Source organism: Schistocerca piceifrons, chromosome 3 (genome assembly GCF_021461385.2).
Source record: "Schistocerca piceifrons isolate TAMUIC-IGC-003096 chromosome 3, iqSchPice1.1, whole genome shotgun sequence".
Taxonomy (NCBI): Eukaryota; Metazoa; Arthropoda; class Insecta; order Orthoptera; family Acrididae; genus Schistocerca; species Schistocerca piceifrons.
Window position 1 is genome coordinate 253,746,149 of NC_060140.1, and position 8,908 is coordinate 253,755,056.

Below are 8,908 nucleotides of genomic sequence, written 5' to 3' on the forward strand. Positions count from 1 at the left end.
GAAGGCATTGCCGCCCTTCTGGGAAAACGGGCAGGGAGAGCTGCCCTTGCGGTCTGCAGGGTGCGCTATGTGGTTGGGCCGGCCCTTAGAGGGCGCGCCCTGTCATTAGGCACTGCGCCACGGCCGGTGGGCCGCCGTCTCCAGCTCACGACTCGTGCAGGACGGATTCACTGGGCGGGGTATCGTACGTCATTACGGCATACGATTTAAGCACGCTAGGTATGTCGTCGACGCCCTCCTCCTAGCAGCAAGTGGAACCTTCAGAACGTGATATACTGAGCGGGATGGTGACGTGATCAAAATTCTGGACAAGTAATCAGATGAACTGGTTTCATATCACCATCCTACCGGACGGATTCAAGCTTTCTGTAGCTTACGTAAGTACAAACTGTTGCTTACAATGGAGGTCTTACACACGGCCAATTGAACTAAGGTGTTTTGGGCCACTTCCTCCCCGTTTTTGCGGAAAGTACAGCTAAAGTTCATGACGCGCAGTCGTTTGAAATTGACTGGATTAATAGATAATTGAAAACTGAAACCTTTAGTTATTTACTTTGTGTATCGAGCAAGAGGTACACAGAAAACACAGCAAGCGACCGCCATCAATCAGGCACAACCACTCGCCTGGGGTCTCTCACAAGGGAACCTCCCCATCGCACCCCCCCTCAGATGTAGTTATAAGTTGGCACAGTGGATAGGCCTTGAAAAACTGAACACAGATCAATCGAGAAAACCGGAAGAAGTTGTGTGGAACTATGAAAAAATAAGCAAAATATAAAAACTGAGTAGTTCATGTGCAACAGCAAGGATAATGTGAGCTCAGGGGCGCCATGGTCCCGTGGTTAGCGTGAGCAGCTACGGAACGAGGGGTCCTTGGTTCAAGTCTTCCCTCGAATGAAAAGTTTACTTTATTTATTTTCGAAAAGTTATGATCTGTCCGTTCGTTCATTGATGTCTCTGTTCACTGTAATAAGTTTAGTGTCTGTGTTTTGCGACCGCACCGCAAAACCGTGCGATTAGTAGACGAAAGGACGTGCCTCTCCAATGGGAACCGAAAACATTTGATCGCAAGGTCATAGGTCAACCGATTCCTCCACAGGAAAACACGTCTGATATATTCTATACGACACTGGTGACGGCATGTGCGTCACATGACAGGAATATGATGTCGACCCACCTAACTTGTACACTTAGCGAATGGGTAAAACGATTCTTCTACCTTGCCCGATATAGGTTTTTTTGTGGATACATACTACCGCGCAGTTACCTTGCATCGGACGGACGGACGGACAGATAATAATTGTCTGAAAATAAATAAAGTAACCTTTTCACTCGAGAGAAGACTTGAACCAAGGACCTCTCGTTCCGCAGCTTCTCACGCTAGCCACGGGACCACGGCGCTCCTGAGCTCACACTATCCTTGATGTTGCCTATTTTGCGAATGGACTACTCAGTTTGTATATTTTGCTTATTTTTTCATAGTTCCACACAACTTCTTCTTGTTTTCTCGATTGATCTGTGTTCAGTTTTTCAAGGCCTATCCACTGTGCCAACTTATAACTAAATCTGAGGGGGGTGCGATGCGGAGGTTTCCTTGTCAGTTCCGTGCAGCAGCGTCCAGACAGCGCTCATGAACCTGCACCTCTTCCTCCTTCCGCGCCACTGCGTTCAGCGCATCGTGTGTGTGTGCCGATAGTGCTGATAGTCCATGGGAAGTGCTGTCAAACGAGGTCTACGTTACTTCCGCCTTGTACCGGCGGACGTGGAAACCCTTCTGCCAACAGGCAACAGAATATAATGTGAGGCAGACAGTCAATTACAATTCAGTCGACAGACAAATCCGTTCAGTATCTGCGAGCAACTCAGTACAGTAATTTGAAGACTACCTTACAACATAGCAGTCGCTATTTTTGGAGCTCTAAAACCATTAACATAGTGTCTTCACAATTACTGTCAGTTATAGTGGCCGGGTCATAGACTGTTTAGAGAAAGCAAAGTTATTTAGATTTCGTCGTATTATGTTTAGGACATGAATTGCCATGCTTCAAATTGTACGAAAGTTAAGTAACATTTTGTAACATACACTTATAATGTTATTTATTGTTTCTTACTCTGTCTCCAAATTTCTATTGTAGTGCCGTCCTGCCACATGGGTTTTTAGTTAGCAATAGAGCAACCTGTCACCTTTAAAGAATTGTAGCAGGGAATTACTTTTCTGCTACTGTGGATGTCTGGGCTGAATTAATAGTACCGTTCAGTTAGTACATTCACAACAATATAGGGAGTCTGCAAAAGAAGCTTTTACAACTTCCACTTATTTACCCTTAAGGTTAATGCCTTTCAACGAACGCGGCACTGGTCGATCGACCAAAGCACCTGCGTAGGAAGTGAAGGACGAGTGTACGATTCCTAAATGAGCCCGGTTTTAACAGTTTGTGCATTCAGCTCTAAGTAATTCGTGTCAATTATTTTACAGCCATGACGTCTTAAACTAAAGGCTCGGCAGTATTCATACCTGCCAGCAATTGCCTTCTTTGGAATTCGAATTATTACATTCTTCTGAGAATATTTCTACTGTCTCTTGTATATTGCACACAAGGCGAAGTTGTTCTGTCATGGCTGGCTCTCCCAAACATCTCAGTAATTATGTGGGGTGCCATCTACTCTGGAGACCTTGTTTTGACTTATGTCCTTCTGTGTTCTCTCAAATTCTTCCTGTAACACCGCACCTCTCATTTCAACTTCATCTATTTCCTCTATGTTTTATATGCCAACTAGCTCTGCAGATGATGAAGAAATTGATGAAATGTATGATGAGATAAAAGAAATTATTCAGATAGTGAAGGGAGACGAAAATTTAATAATCGTGGGTTGCTGGAATTCGAGAGTAGGAAAAGGGAGAGAAAGAAACATAGTGGGTAAATATGGATTGGGGGAGAGAAATGAAAGAGGAAGCCGTCTGGTAAAATTTTGCACAGAGCATAACTTAATCATAGGTAACACTTGGTTCAAGAATCATAAAAGAAGGTTGTATACATGGAAGAAGCCTGCAGATACTAACAGGTTTCAGATAGATTATATAATGGTAAGACAGAGATTTAGGATCCAGGTTTTAAATTGTAAGACAGTTCCATGGCAGATGTGGACTCTGACCACAATCTATTGGTTATGAACTGTAGATTAAAACTGAAGAAACTACAAGAAGGTGGAAATTTAATGAGATGGGACCTGATAAACTGACTAAACCAGAGGTTGTACAGAGTTTCAGGAAGAGCATAAGGGAACAATTGACAGGAATGGGGGAAGGAAATACAGTAGAAGAAGAATGGGTAGCTCTGAGGGGTGAAGTAGTGAAGTCAGCAGAGGATCAAGTAGGTAGAAAGACGAGGGCTAGTAGAAATCCTTGGGTAACAGAAGAAATATTGAATTTAATTGATGAAAGGAGAAAACATAAAAACGCAGTCAATGAAGCAGGCAAAAGGGAATACAAACGTCTCAAAAATGAGATCGACAGGAAGTGAAAATGGCTAAGCAGGGATGGCTAGAGGACAAATGTAAGGATGTAGAGGCTTATCTCACTAGGGGTAAGATAGATACTGCCCACAGGAAAATTAAAGAGACCTTTGGAGAAAAGAGAGCCACTTGTATGAAATCAAGAGCTCAGATGGAAACCCAGTTCTAAGCAAAGAAGGGAAAGCAGAAAGGTGGAAGGAGTATATAGAGGGTCTATACAAGGGCGATGTACTTGAGGACAATATTATGGAAATGGAAGAGGATGTAGATGAAGATGAAATGGGAGATACGATACTGCGTGAAGAGTTTGACAGAGCACTGACAGACCTGAGTCGAAACAAGGCCCCGGGAGTAGACAACATTCCATTGGAACTACTGACGGCCTTGGGAGAGCCAGTACTGAGAAAACCGTCTGGTGAGCAAGATGTATGAGACAGGCGAAATACCCTCAGACTTCAAGAATATTTCAATCCCAAAGAAAGCAGGTGTTGACAGATGTGAAAATTACCGAACTATCAGTTTAATAATTCACAGCAGCAAAATACTAACGCGTATTCTTTACAGACGAATGGAAAAAATGATAGAAGCCGACCTCGGCGAAGATCAGTTTGGATTCCGCAGAAATGTTGGAGCACGTGAGGCAATACTGACCCTACGACTTATCTTAGAAAATAGATTAAGGAAAGGCAAACCTACGTTTCTAGCATTTGTAGACTTAGAGAAAGCTTTTGACAATGTTGACTGGAATACTCTCTTTAAAATTCTAATGGTGGCAGGGGTAAAATACAGGGAGCGAAAGGCTATTTACAATCTGTACAGAAACCAGATGGCAGTTGTAAGAGTCGAGGGGGCATGAAAGGGAAGCAGCGCTTGGGAAGGGAGTGAGACGGGGTTGTAGCCTCTCCCCGTTGTTATTCAATCTGTATAGTGAGCAAGCAGTAAAGGAAACAAAAGAAAAATACGGAGTAGGTATTAAAGTCCATGGAGAAGAAATAAAAACGTTGAGGTTCGCCGATGACATTGTAATTCTGTCAGAGACAGCAAAGGACTTGGAAGAGCAGTTGAACGGAATGGACAGTGTCTTGAAAGGAGGATATAAAATGAAGATCAACAAAAGCAAAACGAGGATAATGGAATGTAATCGAATTAAGTCGGGTGATGCTGAGGGAATTAGATTAGGAAATGAGACACTTAAAGTAGTAAAGGAGTTTTGCTATTTGGGGAGGAAAATAACTGATGATGGTCGAAGTAGAGAGGATATAAAATGTAGACTGGCAATGGCAAGGGAAGCGTTTCTGAAGAAGAGAAATTTGTTAACATCGAGTATAGATTTAAGTGTCAGGAAGGCGTTTCTGAAAGTATTTGTATGGAGTGTAGCCATGTATGGAAGTGAAACATGGACGATGAATAGTTTGGACAAGATGAGAATAGAAGCTTTCGAAATGTGGTGCTACAGAAGAATGCTGAAGATTAGATGGGTAGATCACATAACTAATGAGGAGATATTGAATAGAATTGGGGAGAAGAGGAGTTTGTGGCACAACTTGACAAGAAGAAGGGACCGGTTGGTAGGACATGTTCTGAGGCATCAAGGGATCACAAATTTAGCATTGGAGGGCAGCGTGGAGGGTAAGAATCGTAGAGGGAGACCAAGAGATGAATACACTAAGCAGATTCAAAAGGATGTAGGTTGTAGTAAGTACTGGGAGATGAAGAAGCTTGCACAGGATAGAGTAGCATGGAGAGCTGCATCAAACCAGTCTCAGGACTGAAGACAACAACAACAACAACATTTACCCTTCGGTCTTCCTATCTTTGCTTAATACTAGGCAGACATCTGAGCTCTTGATGGCCATACAGCTACTTTTCTTTTCTCCAAAAGTTTCTTTAATTTTCTTGTAGGCAGCGTCTGTCTTTCCCATGATCATAAATATTTTTTCAGCTTCATATTTCTCCTCTCTATATTACTGCTTTGCTATTTTCCGCTTCCTGTCAGTCTAATTTGCCTCTTACTGGCTTCATTTGTGGTATTTTCATATTTTATGCTTTTGTAATTATGTTGCTCCTTCTATTTCTTGTATAAAACAACCACACACAACTATTATAGGTTTGCATGAAATGGAAAGAATAACGCAATGTCACATGCGATAAGGCAGCTAACCGTTCACAGGTAACCTTGAAAGGTGAGCCCCAGTTCTGGATCAGATTCGAGCAGCGTAAGTGCAATGCTCGTTATAAAACAAATCTTTGATCATACTAGTCGAGTGACGGCAACATTGGTTCTCCTTTCTGACGTCTTAATGTAACTGAGCCTTGAGTTTTGGCGCGGTGGAAGAAAATAACGCTATCATAATGAGAACAACAAGCTTTGGTGCGCACCACGTTATACATTTATTGACGGTGGGTCTCTTAACCGTGCAAAAGTTGTAGAACAATGTAAATGATCACGGAATCTAAGTCACGACTTGACATTAACGGATATTTATTTCCTCTAATGATTAACAAAACTCACAATAAAAATCAACAGAGAACGAAGTTCTCTAAAACAAATCAAGTTACAAACTGACGCTATCACTATGAGGAAGTATCAAAAAGTGTGGAAGACAGTACGAAGAAAACTCAACAAGATCTGCTCATCTGGGCAGCTCGTGAAATCAAAGTTAAAGACACAAGACGCCAGAAATAATAAATCAAGCAACACAAGTTGAGTGGCAAAGTAAGCAAGTAACAAGCAGCTCAGAATATGGATCACGCTATCGCAATTGCGACACTTACGAGACCTATTCGGAATGTAAGGTCCGATCGGACACGAGATGGAAACCACGGTGAACACCCGATGAAGCTTTCCACAGGTGTGTTGGGCAGTATCTCTAGTATTCCCGTCGATAGCGTCACGTCTGTCTTTTCAGTTCTGAGAGCACAGTGACCACGTAAAGACACCTAGAAAATAGTGTCTCCCGTCAAGTACGAGAGCCTGGTGAGAGATTCCGCCCGATGTCATGCAGCCCACATAACGTAACTGTCATGCGTTTCCATCTTGATGACAGTTCTCGGTCGCACTCTGCAGGGGCAATGAAGATGCTCCTGCGACGTTTTCGATTGGGAAGTGTTTGATCGCCCATAATACACCCCGTAATTTTCTCCTCCTGAGTTTCATCTCTGTTCACATGAACCGCTAGCTATAAAGAGAACGTAGAGAATTGGCGGCAAGAACAGGTGATTGCCTTCTATGACGAGGGTATTGGAAACTTGGTAAAACGCTACGACAAATGTCTAAGTCGGAGCGGTGACTATGTACAGAAGTAGCTGGAAGGTGTAGCTAACTGTTGTAAAGAAAACAGTTTCGATTTTCACTGTGGTTTCCATTTCGTGACCGATCGGACCTTACTTTCCGAATAGCCCTCGTATATTTTCCCACAACCAGCAAAGCGTGCACCCATCTGCACCAGACGCCGACTGGGAGATAAAGTGATCCTCATGGTAGGCAGCGATCGAATGATCACGAAACATAGATCTCCTTTCACAATTCTCCTCTTTCAAAAATAATCTATATGGAGGCATGACTCAATGCTGATGCCAATGTGATGGATAAGAATATCGCTTATTTCATGAAAAAATGGGGAAATGTTACAGATACTTCCCATTCTCGGCATACCTTAACAAATAAGAGGTTGGTACTGGATAGGAGCATTGTCCCATCAATTGGTCGCCTTCTTCGCGCTAAGGGTGGTGGCGAGACGAGTTTATTCGATTGGGTACACCAAATTTTGGAACGAAGCAACTATCCACTTTGGTTGGGCGGCGTCTGTCCTCCATTGATGTCCAAACAGAATAGGCACAAATGTTGTTCTCGATTATTCTCTGGGGACGGCAGTAGTGGCAGCTCGGCGTCTTACGCTTAGGTACAGGAGAGGCACCGGCTCTGCCGACAAAAACACAAAACAGGCCGCAGCCTTACTTCCCCAAGTCCCGCTACTGATATAAAATCCAGAATTTAGTGGCAAAGCAAACTGAAATAATTAATCCCCCCAGTAAATGAAATACGCATCACTTTCAGTAATTACCTAATGTACGAGGGTCTGAACTTTAATAGTGTCAACTATTTATTTACAGGTCGTACAAAATAGATACTTGTTTCAAAGTTTTACTGACCTTCAAAGTAGTCACCAGCATTGTGTATAACCCATTGCCAGCAATTTGGAAGTCGTAGGATACTCTCAGCAGTGCCAGTTGTCTTGACAGTTCGAGAGGGGCGGTCTATTGCCCGACGAATTTGTAGCAGTTCTGAAGTGAACGCCGTGAAGTGTTTCCTTCAGTGTAGAAATCGAGTTCAACACAGGAGGGCTTAAGCCAGGGGAGTGCAGTAGGTGGTAAAGCACTTAGCAGCCCCATCAGTCAAACAAATGAGTAACAGCTTGCACTGTACGTGCTTGAGCAATGTCCTGCAACATGGTCAGGTTCTGCAGAAAGTGTCATCACTTCTGTCTCTTTGCTGTTTATTTTTGGAACACAACCTACGACCAGCTTAGAGACAGAAGTGATGACACTTTCTACAGGACCTGACCATCATTTTGCAGGACAATTTTGCTACAATTGGAAAACTTGTATAATTTAGAAATGAGAGAGAGAGAGAGAGAGAGACATCGTTGAACTTTCAGAGGCCCAGATACATCGGCCATAGACAGAGAATGAAAGAGAGGAGGGCACACTTTTTCAGCGCCAACCATTACGAATCTTATTACTGAAACTTCCTAGCAGGTTAAAACTGTGTGTCGGACCGAGACTCGAACTCGGGACCTTTGCCTTTCGCGGGCAAGTGCTCTACCAACTGAGCTACCCAAACACGACCCACGCCCCGTCCTCACAGCTTTAGTTCTACCAGTACTTCGTCTCCTGCTTTCCAAACTTTACAGAAGCTCTCCTGCGAACCTTGCAGAACTAGCACTCCTGAAAGAAAGGATATTGCGGAGACAAGGCTTAGCCACAGCCTGGGGGATTTTTCCAGAATGAGATTTTCATTCTACAGCGGAGTGTGCGCTGATATGGAACTTCCTTCACATTAAAACTGTGTGCCGGACCGGGACTCGAATTCAGGACACTTTCCTTTCACGGGCAAGTGCTCTACCAACTGAGCTACCCAAGCACGACTCACGCCCCGTCCTCACAGCTTTACTTCTGCCAGTACTTCGTCTCCTACTTTCCAAACTTTACAGAAGCTCTCCTGCGAACCTTGCATAAAGTAGGAGACGAGGTACTGGCAGAAGTAAAGCTGTGAGGACGGGGAGTGAGTCGTGCTTGGGTAGCTAAGTTGGTGCCGGCACGGTAGCTCAGCGTGTTCGGTCAGAGAGCCGGTTGGCCTCTGTAATAAAAAACTGAGTGAAAGGATCAACCACTG

The 8,908-nt window shown here is 43.6% G+C and overlaps 1 non-coding gene across 1 annotated transcript; it reads right to left on the reverse strand.

The window, feature by feature from the left end:
• Positions 1 to 8,281: 8,281 nt before the first annotated feature.
• Trnas-cga lies at positions 8,282 to 8,356 on the reverse strand. Its single transcript has one exon. It is a non-coding gene; the product is annotated as a tRNA-Ser (tRNA).
• Between the last annotated feature and the right edge of the window lie 552 nt (positions 8,357 to 8,908).